The sequence below is a fragment of the Anguilla rostrata genome, chromosome 15 (genome assembly GCF_018555375.3).
Source record: "Anguilla rostrata isolate EN2019 chromosome 15, ASM1855537v3, whole genome shotgun sequence".
Classification (NCBI taxonomy): Eukaryota; Metazoa; Chordata; class Actinopteri; order Anguilliformes; family Anguillidae; genus Anguilla; species Anguilla rostrata.
In genome coordinates this window covers 17,278,645-17,298,330 of record NC_057947.1, presented here as the reverse complement: position 1 = coordinate 17,298,330, position 19,686 = coordinate 17,278,645, and the positions used below count along the sequence as shown (strand labels likewise).

Genomic DNA, 19,686 nt, shown 5'->3' with positions numbered 1-19,686 from the left:
AAGATAAAGGTCTCTGCGATAATTATATACATCTCTTTCTAAAGGAAATATGTTCTTCAAATGTTACCTTGTTGAAATGCCAACTGCAATGATTTTATTTACATATTCAACAAATTTGGACACAAGATTAAGCTTCCAGTTTCACATATTTTTGGAATCCTCAAATTTATATCAGTTAAACAAATATAAATCAGTGAAACAAAAGCACGGATTTTGAGCTCTATTTTCTGTTTGCAATAGGTATTTGTTGCAGTATTTAGCACTTGAAAGAAGGATGAGAGGGAGGAGTGGTTTTTTTGGGCGGGGGGCGGATGAAATGGAAGCCACGAGGTCCTTTTAGGCAGGACGATTTGCACAATTCATTAAAGATAGTGATTTTTCAGTTAGCATCATATTAAATGGTTACTTACTCCCAAATAGTCCTTGGGGAGTAGGATTGTTGGCTAGCGAACAGATTAAAGTTTGTATTGAAAGAGAAATTGAATTCAGGGGTAATCAATAGTATAATGCTGTGGCTGAAGAGCAGCCCGCTGCCTGAAATGAAATTACCATATTTTTAATCGTAATTTTCCACTCTGTTTATCTGACAGTGTGGATGTGCAATCCAAACAGATAATGAGAGAGTGCGATATTGACACCGTTGGTCCTCTGGAGTGCTTGTTTCAGTGATTAAACGCTGTGATCTGTGATTACTTTGTGTCGGGTGTCAGGGCTGCCTGCCAGGACGCGGTTAGAGAGCGGCGCGGAGCAGATGTACCATTCGCGTCGTTTCGGGAGGTGCTGGCTCACCAGACATCGTCGTTGGGCGGTATTCAAACCGTAGCCTATCTGCGGCCGCTCTTTATACACACCCGGCCGGCACAATGGGGGAAATTCTCTAAGCGCTATCTACATCAAGAGTCAGCACATATCCTTTCCTGCTGGCCCCTCGATAATGGCATCAACAAAGTTTTCACAATGACTATTATTAACGGGATACCTTCGGCGTTAATAGGATAATAGTGCCATTTTTAACACAAATCTGATCTCGCGCAAAATAGCAAAAATGTCTACGTATATGCTGAGGTAGCTTTAATAAATAGACAGGGTTTTTGGGGTCGGCGAATTGTTGGCTATCTGAACAATGGAGTAGATGCGAAATAAATAATAAAAAAACATATAGGCCTATATACAAAATGGGGCGGTTTTCACAATGTGGACCCAATGAATAAAATGACTGATGAATTCAGGCCACGCCACTATATTTGTGCGAGCTCTTCTGCATTTTAAGAGACATGATACGCTTTTGTTGGTTTAAGAGGCGTGGAGGCTTGTGTTCTGTGCAAGGTGTATTATAATCAATACTGTAATAAATAATGTAACAACGACTATGTGCACTAACAAAACTTAAAGAGCCATGAATTGCGAAAGGGTGTTATTTTATTGCTGATTGAAATGATTTTAAATGGACCGATCTAATCGCATAGCCATTTTAGATTGTTGGCACACTATTATTTTACTTTATATTGTGCAAGCAGTTCCTTTTGTGGTGGTATACTGCGGGTTGACAAATGGGAACAAATTGCATGACGCGTGTAGCTGAATAGCAGCTAGTTGCGGTGTGTCAAACTTTGTGTTGAAAGGTGTTGACGTGAAAGCGCGAGGGTTCTGTGGGTTGCGCAGACCCGACTGATGCGCACATAAAGTACTCGCTGAAGACGGAGGCGAAAGGAAAAACAACATTTCGACAAGCTGTGGTGGAATTAGGCGAAAGAACTATGCATCCTTTGTTCTGTGCCAGTGACACGCGGAGGGAATCGCGAGTCTTGAGTCGTTCCCCCGAGACAGTGTTTTCAAGCCCTCTTGAGCGACAACAAACGAAATATCCTGACGTTCCTCTTCAACACCTGACGCTACTATCTGAGGCCCGTTCAGAAATATAAACAACAAACTCCCATTTATAACAGCCCTGCTCTGACACTGGGAGCCTAAAATGGCATTATCTCCGGGTGAAAAAAAGTTTAAGATTTACCCTTAAAATATGTGTTCTAATTCAAAGCACATTCCTTAGTTCCCATCCACCTGCACGTCAACTGCATTCCTGTTGTCAATTTACTCTCTTCGAAAGCCCCTACATGTCAGGGCCAAATTAACATAAGTCTGACAAAAATAAATGTGTCCCCGTCCAAGTTACAATCCTGCTCAAACTTATGGGACGACGCGTCTCAGTATATTTCCAAAAAGATGTTATTGTAAGACTGAAAGACAGACCTAAAATGGTAACTTTACTTAAGTTATTTTGTTTAATCGGGTGTTCCATTGCTGTCAGAACGTGAAGGGAAAGTGTGATGTTTCAGCACTTTCTAACCACTCCTGTATGATCTCACAATTGCCACCGTGCTCCCACATCTACTTACATCATTCGGCACTTGGTCTGTAATGCAAAGCTGGTTCTCCCCCTGGAGTTATAAAAATAAGGTTTCAACCGGCTCGGTTCACCAGTGATCGAGCCTCCTGCAAAATGAGTCGGTTGTAAATACAAAAATCACGAACTGACTTCTTCGTGCAATAAGTACACACAAAAATCTTCACATATGTTTTAATGTGCAATACATTGCAATTATATGCATGGTATTTAACACTTTCTTCAAATCTATTAAAACTTTTGACTTATCCAACCATTCTTTTCTTTTTACTTTAAGATTTCATTTGTTTTGTCATAAAACAGCAAACAATTTGAACTAACCTTTCCTTACCGGAACTCTTTTCTAAAGTTGGCTAAGTATGAAAATATTTTTTCTATTGTTACTCTCGGCATTCACAATTTATGCAATCGTTTTAAATATTAATGGCGAGGGGGGTGAACAAAAGAATCAGGCCTTTTGCCAAAAGAAGAATAAAAAAGAAAGACGGGGGGTGAAAGCAGAGCTGTTACCTGGACTGGGTGCTGTGGGACAGCGAAACCCCCGGCCCTGTGTGAGGAGGGACACAGCCCAGTTTCATGCTTTAACTCTCTAAATCCTCTACATGCTCCAGCGCCTCGGAAAAATGCCCCTTCAACCCTTCAGCTGTCAGACGAGAGAGCCAAACAGCCGGGTGGACAATCGGAGGAGGGTTTATCTCATCGGTAAATAAGGTAACTTATTGCCTAAAGCTTAAGGAGACAGTGGATACTGATGATGTCATCCCTTTGTGCGAGATTGATGAAGCTTAAGAAAGGAGTCACGGTGTGTGTGTTTCTTTATGTGCGCGTCTGTATTCTTTTATTTGACCCTTTCATTTTAGTTCCTTTTAATTTATTTAAGTTTCTCATGATAGTGTGCACAATAAACAGCCTGCAGCTGCCTCTGAAATTCAAGAGCAGCAGAACATGTATCTTACCTGGAAAGATGGAACTTTATTGAGTATGTTTAGTGAAATACAGTGTCTATGTGTTTCTAAGACAGGGAGAGTGTTTGTGCATGTGTGTGCGCGTGTGTGTGAGAGAGAGAGAGAGAGAGAGAGATAAACGATGTGCGTACATGAATGTCTGTGTGTGTGAGGGCGAGAATGTGAAACTGTCCACGCGTGAGTGTGTGTGTGTTTGAGAGAGAGACAGAGACAGAAAGTGAAGCCATGTGCATGCGTGATTGTATGTGTATGTTAGACCTTCCTGCAGACTGGTCCAGATTGGTCTGTAAACGGCAGTGACGGGGAAGCAGCTTAGGGTAATGCTGTGTGTAAAGAGCCTCTGCACTGCCCTGCATTTAAATACAGGGGTCTACGCCTGCTCAGTGACTGTGACAGTACCCAGAGCTCATGCACAGGAACAGGAAGAGCAACTTTATTTTGGGTGGGTGGGGGGGGGGGTTCTTTCTCATCATCCCCAAAGCCCGCCGTCCCCAGTGTAGGGACCCACAGGGTTGATGGTAGGGGCCCACAATGTGCCCGTTGTATGGTCCCTGTCAGCCCCCTCAAATAAGGCTTCCTGTTCATTAGACATCCTTTCACCTCGGCACAAAGCCGCGGCCTTGCTGCGCCGCAGAGTGGACGCCCATCTCTTCAGAGCCGTGTGAAAGGCTCTAAATGGTGTTTATGCACGCCATTGTCGGCCTTTGTGTGGCCGGTCTTAATGCACAGCGATTTGAGCGCCTTTGTGGCCTGGGACACTTTATCTTGCCTGTGTGGCTTCAAATGCACGCCTGGGCCATTCAGGACCCTGCCAGGCAGCCGGCTTAAAAAGTTAGCTTCACACACGGACAGTGGCGCTCTTGGATCCCACGGAACCTCTGAGGATGTTCCCCCGCTCCTTCAAGTTCCCCTGGGTTCAGTCTAACCCCAAAATACACGCACGTATTTAGCGATGCATGGCCGGACAACACCTGGATGTCCTTGGTCACAGACATATCTCTATGTTGTTTTGTAAGAATAGTTTTTAAAAACTAAAGGAAAATAGTATTTATCTGTAAATATGATCAATGATATCTGTATTTTGAAATATAAATGATTTAAACCCCCAACTGAAGCAGAGCTAAAACAAAATGAATGAGGACCTCTGAATGTTTTCTGAACATGTTTATTAAAGTCCGCCAGGGGGGAGGGGAGGGCACGTCAAGGGTGTTGGACATTAATGTCAACATCATGCAATATTTTACTTACTGGTACTATTGGTACTGTTTTGTATTGAGTTATGGGTAATGTTCACTGAGGCCGAGGTTCACATGATGTTTATGGATTAAGTTAACCCGAGTGCTGGAGATCTGACCAGGGTGTCCATCCTGAAAGATATTTTCACATCTAGTTCAGTTCTGATTAGCAGCCCACTAAATGGGAACACTGCTGATTGGTTAAAATGTAAATTTCCATGTTATGTGCCTAAAAACCACGGTCTCCAAACGACAAATATTATAACATACTGTAGGGGGCAGTATAAGAACTTTCAGGATAAAATAACATTTTGGCTAAAGCTGAGATAGTATGTTTTTTTTGTTCGTTTACGTGTGACCATTAAAAAATGACGGTTTTTACACTCGGCTATGTCAGTGCTGCCTGCATTCCACCGCCTTTGTTCTGTAAGTCCAGCCTGAAGTGGCCTGTTCTGTTGAAGAGTCAGTCCACAAGTTGGGAGATGGTGCTTTTCAGGTTGGGACAATTAGGATGGAAAGATAAGCTTTTTGTGTCCCAGCTGAGTTCATCGTTGCACGGCTCAAGTTCAGAGAAATATGACAATATTAAATGATGAAAAGGCCTACGCAGAAGGAGGCTAGTTGTTTTTTGGATGGAATAGACATGGCATATGTCTCTCATCCGCTTGTAGCATTGTTGTAGCGCGCATACATCGCCCCTGGAGTGTAATCAATAGGGCCTGCCTGTCTCTCTGTGGATGGGAACACAAAAGCAGAAGAGACTTGCAGAAGAGGATAACATTATACCCGGTTCAAAAGCGTTGGTAGGAAGGAATGCGAGGCTCTTCACTATTCAAAAACGCTTTTAACACTGGCCTGTGATTATAGGTTAAGGATGTAACTGATAGCCGGTCCATTATTGTTTTGGTGGTTTTTCGTGCCCCTCTTCTCCTTTCCCAAAGCGCTCTCCCGCCAAGCGAATTTACAGTACGTTTCCGAGCACACGGAAGCGGCTGTATTCTATCTCGCGCTTCCTTCTCTTCTGTGAGCTGAATGAGGGATTGTGATTGGTCTGTGCACCGTAAGCGTTTGGGGTTCACCCTGCTTTTCTTGATGTCTCCAAACGAGCAAGTATCTAAACACGTTGGCGGATGAACAAGTAACCTTTCTGTTGAGATTAGTATTGCCCAATAGAGAGGCCATAGATAGGACTGTATTTGCAGTTTCAAAGCTTCCTCATTTAAAAATGTAGAATGACCAGCATTAGCTTCGTAGACTGAATACAAAGTTGCAAGGTGGCAGTACTGGTATATTATAGGTACACTGGACAGCTTGTACTTTGCGTGGAGAAGCCTAGCCTAGTTGCCTTAGGCCATTTAAGTTATGGTTCAAAAGCCTTCTGTGAGAACCGCATCCCCAATAATGTGCTCCAATACCATCAGGTGTTTCAGGACCAATCCCATTCTAAATGAATAGGCCTACATGCGTATTTAGGAATGTGCTGCCTCTACGTACTGTGAAGCAAAGGCATCTTTTCATACAGAAGAACGGAAGAGTGCTCCATGTACTGCTTCTGGCTAATATTTTCATTAAATGCACCCTTATCAAATAATGAAATGAGAAATCTTTCTCCAGCCAAATGCTATTACCTCACCATTCAAGTGGTTTCCGCAGAAATATCTTGTTTTCCACCCCAATCAATTGGAGTGATTTGCATTCCTGACTTTCTATTTCGTCTGCAATTGTCCCTCCATGACGAGCAGTACTGTACAGTGCAACTGCTTGTGGTTTTGTCTTTGTCTTGCCATCAGAACTTTTCTGTGGATATCAGCACAGAACCGTTCCCACTGTTAACTCTCACAAATTGTCTGTGCGCCTAGAATAACTTTGTTTAATTGAATGAAACAGTATTATCTCCAACATTCACTGGTTCACAGCTAGATGGTGAAGGAGCTGTTATTCTGTCAACAGAAATGAATAAAAAAGTGTTTTTCCACACAGTTATAATTGCATGGAGTATCTCAACAGGAACTCTCTTCCTGGAGGCCTAGTGTTTATACAAGCTTTCTTTCCATGAGTTATCTTGGCTAAATTAACTATTTAGCGGTGTCCCCCAATGCTAGTTCACCAGATTAGATCACAACAAAATGTTTCACTTATCTAAAGTCGTCTTTGTGCAGTCCTGTTCTGGGCTGTAGGCAAAAAGGATGGGCTCAGGTGGACTGCATGGTCACTGCTTGTCATTGACGTTTCTTATGGTTTTTATGTTACTTCAGAGGACTTTCAAATGTTTCACATTGGATGTTTTAAGCAGGACCCAATACATAATGCAAATCTCTCTTTTTGAGCGCTTCCCAGCGTGCATACAGCACCGCCTTATTATTCATGCTAACATTGACTCTTATAGTGTCAGAATCTAAATGGATAAGAAAGAAATCCACAGCCTGAACAACAGGTTCAGCAAAGCCAATGTATGCAACCTCACCATTGATTTTAAACTGTTGCATAAATATTCACAATGTTCCCAATCATTGTGGGCGTGCGCTGTGCATGATTTGTTTTCATTGATTAAGTGACAGCCCCCCCAAACATCTCATAGCAAAGTTATTAATACTTATAGCATTGATATTATATCCGCATTAACAACAATTCCTCCAAGGGATGGCGATGGGAAGACCGATGCCATAGGAGGACACTGTCTGTGCCTTCCGAGCCAACAGCTTTAATCAGACGCCTTTCTGTGGGAAGGATCTTTGTTTTGAATCAATCTTCACTGATGAGGAGTCCAAGGGTTCTGTGCATTTTAACAGCATAGTTGTTAAGAGCTTCTGTAGACCTTGTTGTTGAAATGCTTGCATGCAGGTTTACATAGAGGTAATCTCCAAAGCGGGCGGGTGCTGGCTATGCAGTGCAGTGCAGATGGGTAATGATAGGCCAGAGTTGTTATCTCCAGTGGGAAGGGTGTCCTTTTCGAAGTGGCTCTATGTGACAGACTGGGCTGCCAGGTTTTGCCCTATCAACCAGACTGGCTGAATCATCACCAGCTTTTTGTAATGACCCGTGGGATTTAGCAAGCCAGCTGTCCTTTTGGCTTAAACACACACCTTCGTTGAACCGGTTTTTATCCCTAAATTTAGCTTTTGCCTCCCTATTTGGAGTGGGGGCATGTATCTGTAGGCCGGTCTCGTGACCGGCCTGTAGTCACTCCTTCTTTCCCTGTGGTCGGCCAGCTGAGCTGTGCATTGTGCCAGAGGTCTGTGCTCCACAAAGCTAGCGCATGTACACAGCGGGCTCTCAATCAGCCAGAATTACCGCCCTTACACAGTTACACAGGGAACACCATGACCACTGAAACCCTCCCTCCCTGGGTGATGGTACAGCCAGCTATGTGCTGTGCGCCATGCACGGTCTTGGCCTGTGTATCTACAAAGTGAAAGAGGACATGTTTAGAAGGTGCTCAGTTGAAGGGTCATCAACTGAAAAAAAGAAAAACCATACACTCATGAATGGGCTGTTACTCGACTGTGTACCCAGCAGGTCTTTTTCCATGCGTTTCAGAGGCTTTAACAGGCTGTTAGAGATTAAGGGGTGGAAGCAGCAGTGTCCCCGGTGTTAGGGCAGCGTCTGGTGACAGGAGGTTATCAGCTCCCACAACCCCACTGCGCACAGCTGACAAGTTCAAGCAATCACACTGACCTCCTGTCTTCCTGGGGCTGCAGAGCAGGAAGATGGATAGGCTTAACAGTGCATTGTGAACTTATCCGTGTCTGAAAAAACTGCTTATGCATACGCATGCACACGCGCGTGCGCGCACACATGCACCCAGTCAACGCATCTTATGGGGATATACAGATGTGTCGTAAAAAACGAGAAGGTAGCATCAGGACCCGTGACATTAGTAGTGCCAAGGTCACAGGTTCAGCACAGCCAAAAGCTTGTTGCAAATCAAGCGCAGCGTCTTTAATATGGGTTTATCTGATTCCTCAGCATCGGAGGAGGCGAGTGTCACGAGAGCGCACCCATTTATTTTAAAGTAGCGCGGCTGAGGGAAATTCATTTATCTCGAAATGCCGTTAAGGAAGATTGCAGACGGATTCGTGAACTTTTCAACCCAAAAATTCCCCACAAACCAAACTACATGTCACAACTTCCTCTAAAAGCATTGGCCACCGGGGCATAGCCAATATGGCATATTATCCATTCCAAAGTCTATTCTATAGGCTGCTTATGGAAGCATATTTGCTTAGGGCAGCCATGCAAATTATTACTTAGTGCCTTATAACCCGATAACACAAATTAGATACCCATTAAACTGAACAATGTATATAGAATTTTAAAAAGATTGCCGGTGATACTTGAAGCGATGCCAGAGTCGGATGTTATTAAATATGTCTAAAAGCCTGCAGACTTTTCAAAGTATGGGAAAGATTTTAATCCTAAAAAGAATTATAATATTAATCTCTGCATGTTCAGCTGCCTTTTGGTGCCTGCTTCATGTTTATGAAAAGAACCGACTATACACAGCCCAGAAAATAATAAAATAAAAACATATGGTAAGATGATTTTGGTGTAGGTTTTGCCAAATAAACAAACCATATGATTCCTGACTACTTCTCTTAGTTTTCTATGAGATTTCATTATATATATATATATATATATAATGCACTACATGCCATCAAAAATAAACAGGGCACTGTTTATTCTGTAAATAGCTGGTTGGTGGGCTTGTGTATGTTAATAGGCTTCTGATTATGTACTTATCACTGTCAGACTGTCAGCAAAGCCAGTTTGATCTGGATTGTATAACATCCTTGCGTCTCCTGTGAAAACAGATTGGCCAGTGTATAAATAGCATAAATGTGTACATTTGTTAAAGATTTGTGTAAATTCTGAAATGAAAAAAGCCTAATTTGTTATATTTAAATTGTTACACCACTAACTAGATAATCCAGTAGTATTAATGTGACAAATTAGAAACTGCCAAATATCTGTTAGTGTTTGCCTTAAATGTTGATAATTATAGTTATGATTACGCTGACTATTATGATGATGACTACAGCAACAACAACAATAGTAAAAACAATAGTAAAAACAATAATAATAATAATAATAATAGTTACAACTAATGTTCTTCTAATAAAAACAATGTTTTCCTCTGTTTTAATGGATTTCAGGCTGATTGACATGCTCCCAGATTTAATGTAGTTTCTGGCAAAAGTTTTTAATTTCCTGCTTCACTCTTTCCTGCCCCAGCCCCTGAGGTAAACACATGCCAGTGACCTGGATATCTGCTCCAGAGCAATACAATAGACTTGTTAATTCAATCGTACCACCTGAAGGGCCTGTGAAATGGCTGCAGTCGGGACACAGCAGTTTCGGCTGCACCTTGTCAGCTCTGCTGGGACCTTGTCTGCCACAGCTTCACTGGGAAACGGGGGCCCTACCGCGGTCAGGCCCACAAACTTTAAAACAACTCCTAACACTCCTGAGTACTCACATGCTGATGATGAGCTTTAATCCATGCTTTACTAAACTGCTACATCTACTAAGCTGATATGTTACTCTCCTACCACTGGTGAGTGATGGTGCCATTCTCACGGTTGATATTAGAATAGACTCTGTAGCTTAGTCCTGCTTTTTCTTCTTTACTTTCTCCTGCAGTGTGTGTCCTTAGGATGCCCGCCTTTTGTCTGGAGGACAGTGCAATCAGCAGTTTATTCTCTGACTGGTGACTCCGAACGTCTCAAAGGGAAAAGTAATGAATCTTAATCAATGACAAAACAAGGCTTGCACAGCCCCCCCCCCCCCCCTACACCCCCACACCCCCTCCCGAAAAAATAACAAAAAACTCACCATTGTCCTATTGTTTAGGGTCACAAATCGTCAAGCAAAAGCCACACAGCGTGGTCAAAATGTATTTGTCCCGCCATACCCTCTCCCCCTCCCTCCCCTTTATATTCATTAGATTCATTATTGGTCACAAAGGATTGCCAACAAAACAGCTTGTGATTTTAGCTGAATCCGTACCCATCCAATGGCCTGTGGGGAAATTAAAGTAGGTGCCTGCCACTGAAGGGGGAGCTTGACACATCTGAAGCTTTCAGTGACGCTAATAGCCAAGCGTATCGGAAACACACAAGAGCAGACCCCAAACAGATTGTGCATGTGTGTGTTTGTGTGTATGTGGGTGTGTATGTGGTTGGGTGGGGAAGCTTATATCATTAGTTTGCAAATGAAGCAACAGCAACAAAAAAAAGTCAATTGTGTGAAGGGACCCCCCCCCACTGCCTCCCCAGAGCTTTTTGATCAGTGTTTTTATCCCCCACAAACCACAACTGGAAAATGAATAAAGACATAGAAGGAAGAATAATATTGGAGATGTTTGCATCACAAGGAGAGGTTACACACATGTACGTGAGGCTGAAATTGAATTACTGTCGAGTTCGAATGAGTGTAAAATCTTCATTTAGACTGTGCCACAGCGGGGGGGAGGGGGGTTGATTATTACTCCCTGATTTACGGAGCATTAGTTCTGCCTCACAAATATGCTGCAACATTCCACCTCACTGGAACATGCAGTGCCTCAATAAAGAGCTACGACTAATTTTATTCTTTAAAAAAAGAAAGAAAAAACAATTTAAAAAAAGCTCCAAGCCCTTGACAGATTCAATAATTGAACTTGCAAGGAGGTGAGACACAGACGACGGGTGGACTGGTAATAAGGCAGTTCTAACTGGAGCCTCACTATTCCTTACTTGGGGGAACACAATACTCCAGAGTAGTATAGTGAAGTATACTAGAAGGAGTTTCGATTGCTGTTATTTATGGCACTGGTGTCAATGTGCAATGTAGAATAATAAAGAGGTGCACTGTACTCTAGTGATGTGGAGTATTGCAATGCAGAAAAGTGTAGTATCATTATCCGGTCATGTAGGGTACAGGGTATACAGTGATACGCTGCAGTGTACTAATGAGTAGTGTAGATTAATATAGCAATGTATAGCGTTGTTGTGTGGGGTAATAATGTCATTCAGTACACAGTAATGAAGTTTGTGGAGTAATCTAGTATGATATACCATTGTGCAGTACACTGTAGTTTACAGTACTATAATTTTCTGTAATAAAGTTAGGTGTAGTGTAGGGTTCAGTAGTAGTACTGTGTAGTGTAAAGTATGGCATAGCTGTGTATAGCACAGTTCTGTTATTTGCTGTTAGGTAATGTGCATTGTAGTGTTGGAACTGTGTCGTGATTAGTTGTGTAGTTTTCTATTGAGTAATGTAGTGATGCAGTGTTGTGTTGTGTAATGTACATAACTATAATATCAACACTTTTGTCACTTATAAATGTACCATTCAGTTGCACCTACCAGCAAAGCACATTATATAATCAAGTATCTAACGCGAGGTTAAGGTTTTTGGTTACAAATATTGAAGGATCGAGCTATTTTCACAGGCTGTTTTATTATGCGTATAATCAGATAGGCCACACAGTCCCAATATAAACATCTTGCGGTAAACCGTGATGCCATGACAGAAAATCCTGGTTCTACTATGATTTGTCCGCTTTCTTCATCCTTTTTTTATAGTTTTGTTTCATCCATGGAGGATCGTCTCCAAGATGCCATCGTTTCCTGGGCGCATTCAGATCCCGACGTCTCGCTGTCTGTGACCAAAAAAGTAGATGCGACATAAGTAGGGAGACGAGGGATTCAAGGCACTTAGTATTATAGTGATTAGTATTTTTGAGGCCAGCCCGGTTAAAAAAAGCGAAAGTACTTCCGGGTTTTAGGACTACAATCTGTAACACTCTATGGAGTCACAGCCATAGATGGATAGGGATACGGGCTAGCAGGTGTGTAACTGGTGGAAGGCGATGAACGACACTCCTCCGGAACAAGCTGGACGCGATGGCGATTGATCAGGTAGCACTGAAAAGATAACTGTATGCTGCGACTAGTCAAATAGTGGTTTGGGCTAATTTCCTCCGGTTAAAAACTGAACAAATAGCCCCGACTTTATTAGCCTATTTAGGCTACGGTCTAGCTAACATCAGCTAGCTAGCTAACTTGCTAACGCAACCCTTTTGCACAGCTAAGCCGTGCTTGTTAAACATGCGATCGCATACGACTGATTGGATGTTTGCTCCACTAGCAGTGTAACGAGCAACAATGTAGGGTAATATTGTTTTGTGCCACATTCAGTTTAACCAATTGTGCCTAATAAAAACAATTTTGTATGAATGAAAAGCAAAATTCCAATTAGTTCCAACAATTCCCAAATTCCAGTTAATTCCAATATTCAATTCATATTGGCATTTAAATCAAAACCAAGCAGGTTAAATTGTCTGCTTCACTTCCCAACTTATGTGGATCATATGGTGACACCACTTTTGACAGTATTGGCCAAAGAGATCTGGGATGTCAGTACAGGACTTATGGTAAGGTGAACATGCAAGTCCACTCCACTGATGGCAGCACTTACAGATTAGATTGGAACAACTGAAAATGTGGCGTTGGTAAGAAATATACAAATACGAACACAGTGCATTGCAAGGCACTATAGCACAACACAGAGCACCTTAACTTTCCTTTTATGATTAAGAAACCAAACTCATTTTCAAGCTGTATACATTTAAATGATCAATAACGGGCAATAGAGTTCAGGGATTCTCTTGGGCATTTTAATGTTTGTCCTCATGGTCAGAGTTCATATTGGTTGTGGTTAGCACGGTGAGTGGAGTCTAATATGAATAGGAGTTATGGCTGTTGGTTATTCCTTGAACCTGCTCCTATTTACCACTCACCAGAACCATGTCAAGAGCATAGAGCCTTCTTCATTTATTAACAAAGGTCTGGGCCGGCCCTCGGGAACTAATTCCAATGGGGAGCTTTTTAGTGAGTGATCTGAGACCCAGGGCATTGAAACAGGCATAGTCTTTCAACAGGAGATGAAACACTAGTTGGGTTCGCCATTGTTCTCCTGCTGAGTCTTAAATAGCCATCCGCGGAGAATAATGGAATGATGACACTCTTTATGGAAATGGAACACCGCGTTACTCATCGCCTTTGAGCCGTCGAAGCGTCGCCCCGTACATTCGCCATCTAATCCTCGGGTCTCCGAGCGCACCATCGAAATTGGTGCAGGTGGCAGAAAGTGTGTCTCTTTTTAAGAAGAGTGCATGTTTCCACCGGCTCTGTAAAAAGAACAACAAAAAAAATGAACCCGCCCCTCCCTAAGGACCAGAGAGAAGGATGTGATGTAAAGAGAGGGGTAGTGAAAGAAGTGCTGTGCTGGCAGCAAGCGACCTCCTATCGTCCATGGTGGTGTTCTCTTCCCCCGACTCCCTGTGCTTCAGTTACCACTTGGGTGGGTGTGTTCTCACGTTTTCCCATAAATTGACAAGAGAGTGGCTATTGCCCTTAATAACTCTTAGTCTTCTTGACTTCGTGACTGTGGTGTAACTGAACATCAAACCAGTTCAGGAAAAGTTACTTCCCTGACTTCAGGCAGTGGTTTTTCATTTAAAATCTGGGGCCTCATTTATGAAATGGTCTTATGATCAAATTGTACCTTAAGTAGTGGCTCACGCGGAAAACCAGGACTTAGTAGTTATTTTTTAAATCCAACTTTGACTTGGATATGACCGTATCCTATGAAGAGTTTATACTGGACGTTAAGTTTTCATTTCACATTAGATTGGGGCACCCACATTCATACAGAAGAATCCAGGTCATGTGAGTGTTGTGCTGTCACCCGCTTTAATTGATCAGTTAAATGCTGAGTAACAACAAATACCAGCCCACCTTGCTGCTCTCCAGGGCTGTAGTTAAACCATCATCAGGACTGCTGCATAGTCGTGTTTCGTGCTCAGAAATGAAACCCTATATTCAGTCAGCGTTTGGTGTGACCTTTTACTCATTTAGGAAGAGCGCTCTCCTTCCAGTGCTTTCATTGGTTATTTTCACTTACCAGTGTTAGTCTAGTGGAACATGATGATAATCGGCTAAAGGAGAACTGAGCACAGGGGCAGATCGTATGGTGCGGTCCACAGAGCAGCTCAATTTCAGCCTTGTGTGAATCCCCCATGCTGCTGGGGGTTTGAGTCCCTGCCCCAGCGTTCTCTGTACCATGTTTCCATCTGCGTCTGGATCCCCAATCTATTTGCCCCGTGTAAAGTGAAAAAGTACACAAGGTAGGCAGAGTATCTCTGCCTAAAAAATGTTCTCTCCGTCTCCACCTTAGCTAATGTGCGGTGAGCGTTCTGGCGCAAAATGGCTGCCGTGCATCACCCCGGTGGGTGCTACACATTGGTGGTGGGTGAAGTGAATACCCACTCATCACTGTAAAATACTTTGAGCGTTTGAAAAAGTGCTATATAAATGCAATGTTTCATTCATTCATTACTACTCTGTTAAAAAAATTAAAAAATCTGACATCACACAAGTTTGCAGTCCTGTTGTATTCTTCATTAATATGTCAAAGTTCAAGCATGAGATGGTGTGTCTAAGAGCAAATATGCTGATTTGTATGCTTGATGTCCAGTATTCCGTAGTTATATGTGAGACTGAAGGAATCAGTGCCATTCAGCCCCTTGAGAAGGGACCCAGAAGGACAGAGTGGAAGCACAGGGAGTCTGCTGTTACCAATCCCAACTCACTCTCAGCATGTTTGGTGATGGTCTAACTTTTCCAGACTGCTTTTGAAGAAAAACAATGATTTCTAATCTAATGCTGTAGTTAAAGGGGTAGTTACAGTAAGTATTGCCAATCAAATAAATTATATGAAATATGCACAAGAATAATTTTCACCAGTTAAAGGGGATTTATTTGGATGATAAATTTAATTTCTTAACAGTTTTCATATTCCAGGTGGGCTTTACCAGACACTCGGGATTATGTTTTTTGCTTTTTGTATTTTGCGTGCATGTTACATAACATCTCCTTTTGCAGTTATGCCATTAAGAGCATGACCATCCGTGAATTATAGACAGTTGCTACAAAACTAAACAAATGAATCCTTTGAGCGAAATGAGAGTAAGAGAAAGAACAGACATTATACTAAACAACACGCTAATGTATGCCTCACTCCAGTCAGGAGACAAACAGTTTCCAGAGAATGTATGGCGGTGTGCTGTCGTCCTCTGAGATCAGGCTGTCTGCTGGACAGAGGCTGTTATGGTCTGTTAAAAGGAGTCCTCCCCCTGTGGCTGTCCTCCTGCTGGATTTCAAGTAGATAAATGCATTGGAAAGTGGGATAAGAATGCATTTTCCACCAAAAAAAAAAAACTGCATTAAAGAGGAATGTTTGTCAACGACCCCGATAAAAACTTCACAGTCACAATTTGCTTTTTAGCGTTGGGTAATGCCTCAGAGACGCCGGGCTCTGATTGGTCCACTGAGGCTGCCCACAGGTTAGCAGGCCTCATTTCCAATCTCTGACAGCAATATGTGTTGCCGGGCGGTTCGTCCCTGATTCCCTCTGTTCAACACAAACCCTGGTCACTCTATATATGGAAATAACTGTCTTCAGGGCGAAAAAATTAAAAAAGGTGAGATTGGCACTTTAACCTCGGTGGCCCCCTGAAAATATGTTTTAGACTGATACATTATACTGGTAGGAATTATTTATCAAGAAGATACAAGCGTGATATTTCAGAAAAATAATGAGATGTTTCAGATGGCAGCTGGAATGCTTCGGTTCAGTGAGCAGCGTCTGTGAACCCGGGGAAATTAAGTAAATACGGCGGGAACAGGGGGACCCTGCCGAAAATGAGAAAGAGGCGGAACGCGGCGCGTGCGTTTTATCCATTATCCTCCAAACTTTGGAACGAAACACTGTTTTCCTGGAGATTGCATTTTAGAAAAAAATTTCAAACGGACGAACTACTCACGAAAGAGAGCGGGGTAAAGGGGCCGGCTGAGATGAGTTATCACTGTCGTTCCGTATGTAAAAAAAAATGTTGCAATGGCGCTTTCAGCACAGAAAAGTGAAAATAAAATGAAAATGTGTTAGCAGTTTGTTATGTTAAAAATGGGCATTATGTTTTTAACCTCGCTGCTCTGAAAGGACAATTTTGTTTGGAGGAATGTGGCAGAAAGACAGGCGCTGAATTGTACCGCTGCCAGTAAACAGACAACTCAAACAGCATGAGCGACAGAACACATGATTTAAAATGTTAAAGACGGAAGACAAAGGGGAAATTCTGTGGGTCTGCAGAAAGTTAGATGAGGCTTTGAGACAGGCTTTGAGATCACATGTAGAAGTGAGTCTATATATGTGGTTATGTGAGCATGTCTATGTGTATGTGAGAGAGTGTGTTTTGTTTATTTAGTACATTCTACCTAGTGCATACTACGTATTGCATACTACTTAGTACTTACTGCCTAATGCATACTACATAGTACACACTACATAACACATACTATTTAGGGCATACTGCATAGTTCATACTATTTAGTGCATACTACGTAGTACGCAGTACTTAGTCCATGCCACCTAGTGTATACTACATGGCACATACTACTTAGTGTGTACTACATTGCATATACAACTTAGGACATACTACCTAGTGCATACTATATAGTACACACCACAGTTGGTATGTACTAAGTATGTAATTAGTAGTATGCATTAGGGTGTTACCCTCCACCCACTTTCAGTTTTTATCTGAATACAAATAATTTTTTTGTTGAACAAATGCAGATACACATACAAATAGTGGCATCTCTCTCCATCCCAAGTATGTGTGCATTTTACAGTGTGAATGTGCTTTGTATTTTACTGTGTAAATTTTTTTTACTGTGAGTGTTCTGCAGCATGAGTGTGACTGAGTGTACTTTGTATATATTAACTAAATCCTTGTGGTATTTCAAACAACTCATCAGGTATTTTCAAAATACTTTTCAAATATTATTTAAAAACATTTCAAATAAAGATCAAATAATGTGGCTGAAAACGTACACTTAGGAGCACCAAAAAGCTGATATGAAAGTACTTGGATAGATGATAAAATATAAACCCATGCATTTGTCAATTTATTAGACTTAAAATATGACCTGTTTTACTTTAATAGCCTGCTTACTGATTTTGAATTATATAAATTGATGTAGAAGTACAAATTGACATTTAGACAACATGAAGTGATTTCATTCATTTAAAGATGCCAGATATTCAAAATGTCCTTTGTGATCCGAGTTTATGCTAAATTCTGTACAAACTGCCAGATAATCTTTTGGGAAAAGTGCTGTTCAATAAAAAAACCAAGTGACTCCAGCATTTAGTCAGATTCACCAATCCACTTTCTTGTAATTCAGCACCATATGTGAAGGTATATTTACATATTTCACTTGATTGACCGCCTTCCTTTAAGATCACTTTAACTGAATCTAGGGGTTGTGCGGAAAAGTACGGATGTGATCCAACACAGCACAGACATGTGCCCTGTAGCAACAACAAAGCCGACAGAGGCCATTTGATGTATTATCACAGAAAACCTGTTGGATTTACCAGACTCAAAAACCAAAAGCCAGAGAGATTTTAAGTGGTTTAATTTCAGCACTGTCTCCCTCTATTTTTCCACCCTTCCTCACTCACTCCTCCTTCCTCCAGAGTACTTCCTTCATTTTGATTCATTTCAGTTCCTCGGAATGGCCCTTTTCCACTTTGCAGCCGCTCCCATTGTTCCATGGGCGCGGGCCTTTCATTTTGGGTGCGGTGGTCCACGGTCTGGTCTTAATGCAGATCTTCATTAATCTCCAGGCCCTGGGCGTGGGCCTTCCCAGCAGCCCCTGTGTTTTTATTTTTTGATGGGAATTGAATTCGATCCTGCATTATGGCGAACCGGGGAGGCGCACAAAAGATGGCGCCCCGTCCTGTGTCTGGGCACAATCGGGGGGTTCCCAATTAAATAATTTGGTACAATGCGGGAGAACAAAGGAATATGAGGGCTTAAAGTGAGGGCTCCCGCTGTTTGCTTTCTACCTTTCTCTGTATCGTGTTAATTAATTTGCTTTTCAAGCAACACAAAATGGGAGGGGGGAAGTGGGGACTTGGTTCAGCACGGCAGGGAAAAGAAGAGTAGTCCATTTAAAGCATGTCAAAGACAGAAAAGAGAGAGAGAGGCTTATATTCAGTCACTTGCTGAATCAACACTTCACAGAAAGATTGTTTATATTCCACTCGCAGTAAAGATAAGAATGCCATATTTAAATGTTATATAAAATGTTTGTGCTGATTATGTGTTTTCTGGCCCTAGATGAAAGAAGGTGTGTTTCTTCGAAACCCCCAAAAACAATTAAAAATTATATGTGATTTTTGAAAGATATTTACAACGTATTTATTTGGAATGCTAAATCTTGCTGATAATTGCAGGTTGATTTCAGAGATATTCCAACACATTTTTTAACATGGGATACCTAAATTAATGGTAAAAACATAATGTGCATCTGCAAGTTCCGTTATACACTATTGACCCACAAAGGCACACTCTTGAATTCAGTGTTTGTCCTGAAATAAAATAAGTGTTAAATTTTTTCATTTAACAAAACAGTTTTTTCCACAGTTCTGAAACTCGACTCACAAATTGCACTTGTGTAAAAGAAAAATTACACGGATGTATTTATTGTAAAAACCTAAGGCCAAATTGAAAGTTGATTGAATCCAGGACATAGTTGGGTTAAGGAGAGTTTGCTTACAAAGACGCTGTTCTAGACAGTGGGTGGAGCCCGTGGTTTGGTGTGGAATCCATACTGTCCCAGAGGCAACTGTGGCCAGAAGTCCTGTAGGGTGATGTATGATTGGCTAAAAGGTTTCAGTTTGCTGAGATGACGTGCCTTTGTGCTGGTCGATTGGGTGTTTGTAGTGCGCTTCGGAGCTAAACATGAGGTGTCCTCCTCCAACTAATGTCTGTGTGAGCCTGATTGGTTGACTGTGGTGCGAAAAGATATGCCGACAATGTCATGTGCTTCGGAGGAGAGCAGATGCTACTGTCCAGTCTTCCCGTATTGACAGTGGACATTGTGATAAGTGATGTAGCTTGAGAATGTTGATGCATTCCAAAAGGGGAGAATGCTTAAAAAAGTGAATACCATTATAACAAAAGGTA

At 41.9% G+C, this 19,686-nt stretch overlaps 1 protein-coding gene across 1 annotated transcript in view; it reads left to right on the top strand.

The window, feature by feature from the left end:
* Window positions 1–12,015: 12,015 nt before the first annotated feature.
* Window positions 12,016–19,686, top strand: part of LOC135241043 (transcription factor Sox-21-B) — a 25,091-nt gene continuing 17,420 nt past the window's right edge. The window contains exon 1 of the mRNA XM_064311151.1: window positions 12,016–12,505. The gene's annotated coding sequence lies outside the window, so the exon portion shown is untranslated. The remainder of the gene's footprint in view (window positions 12,506–19,686) is intronic.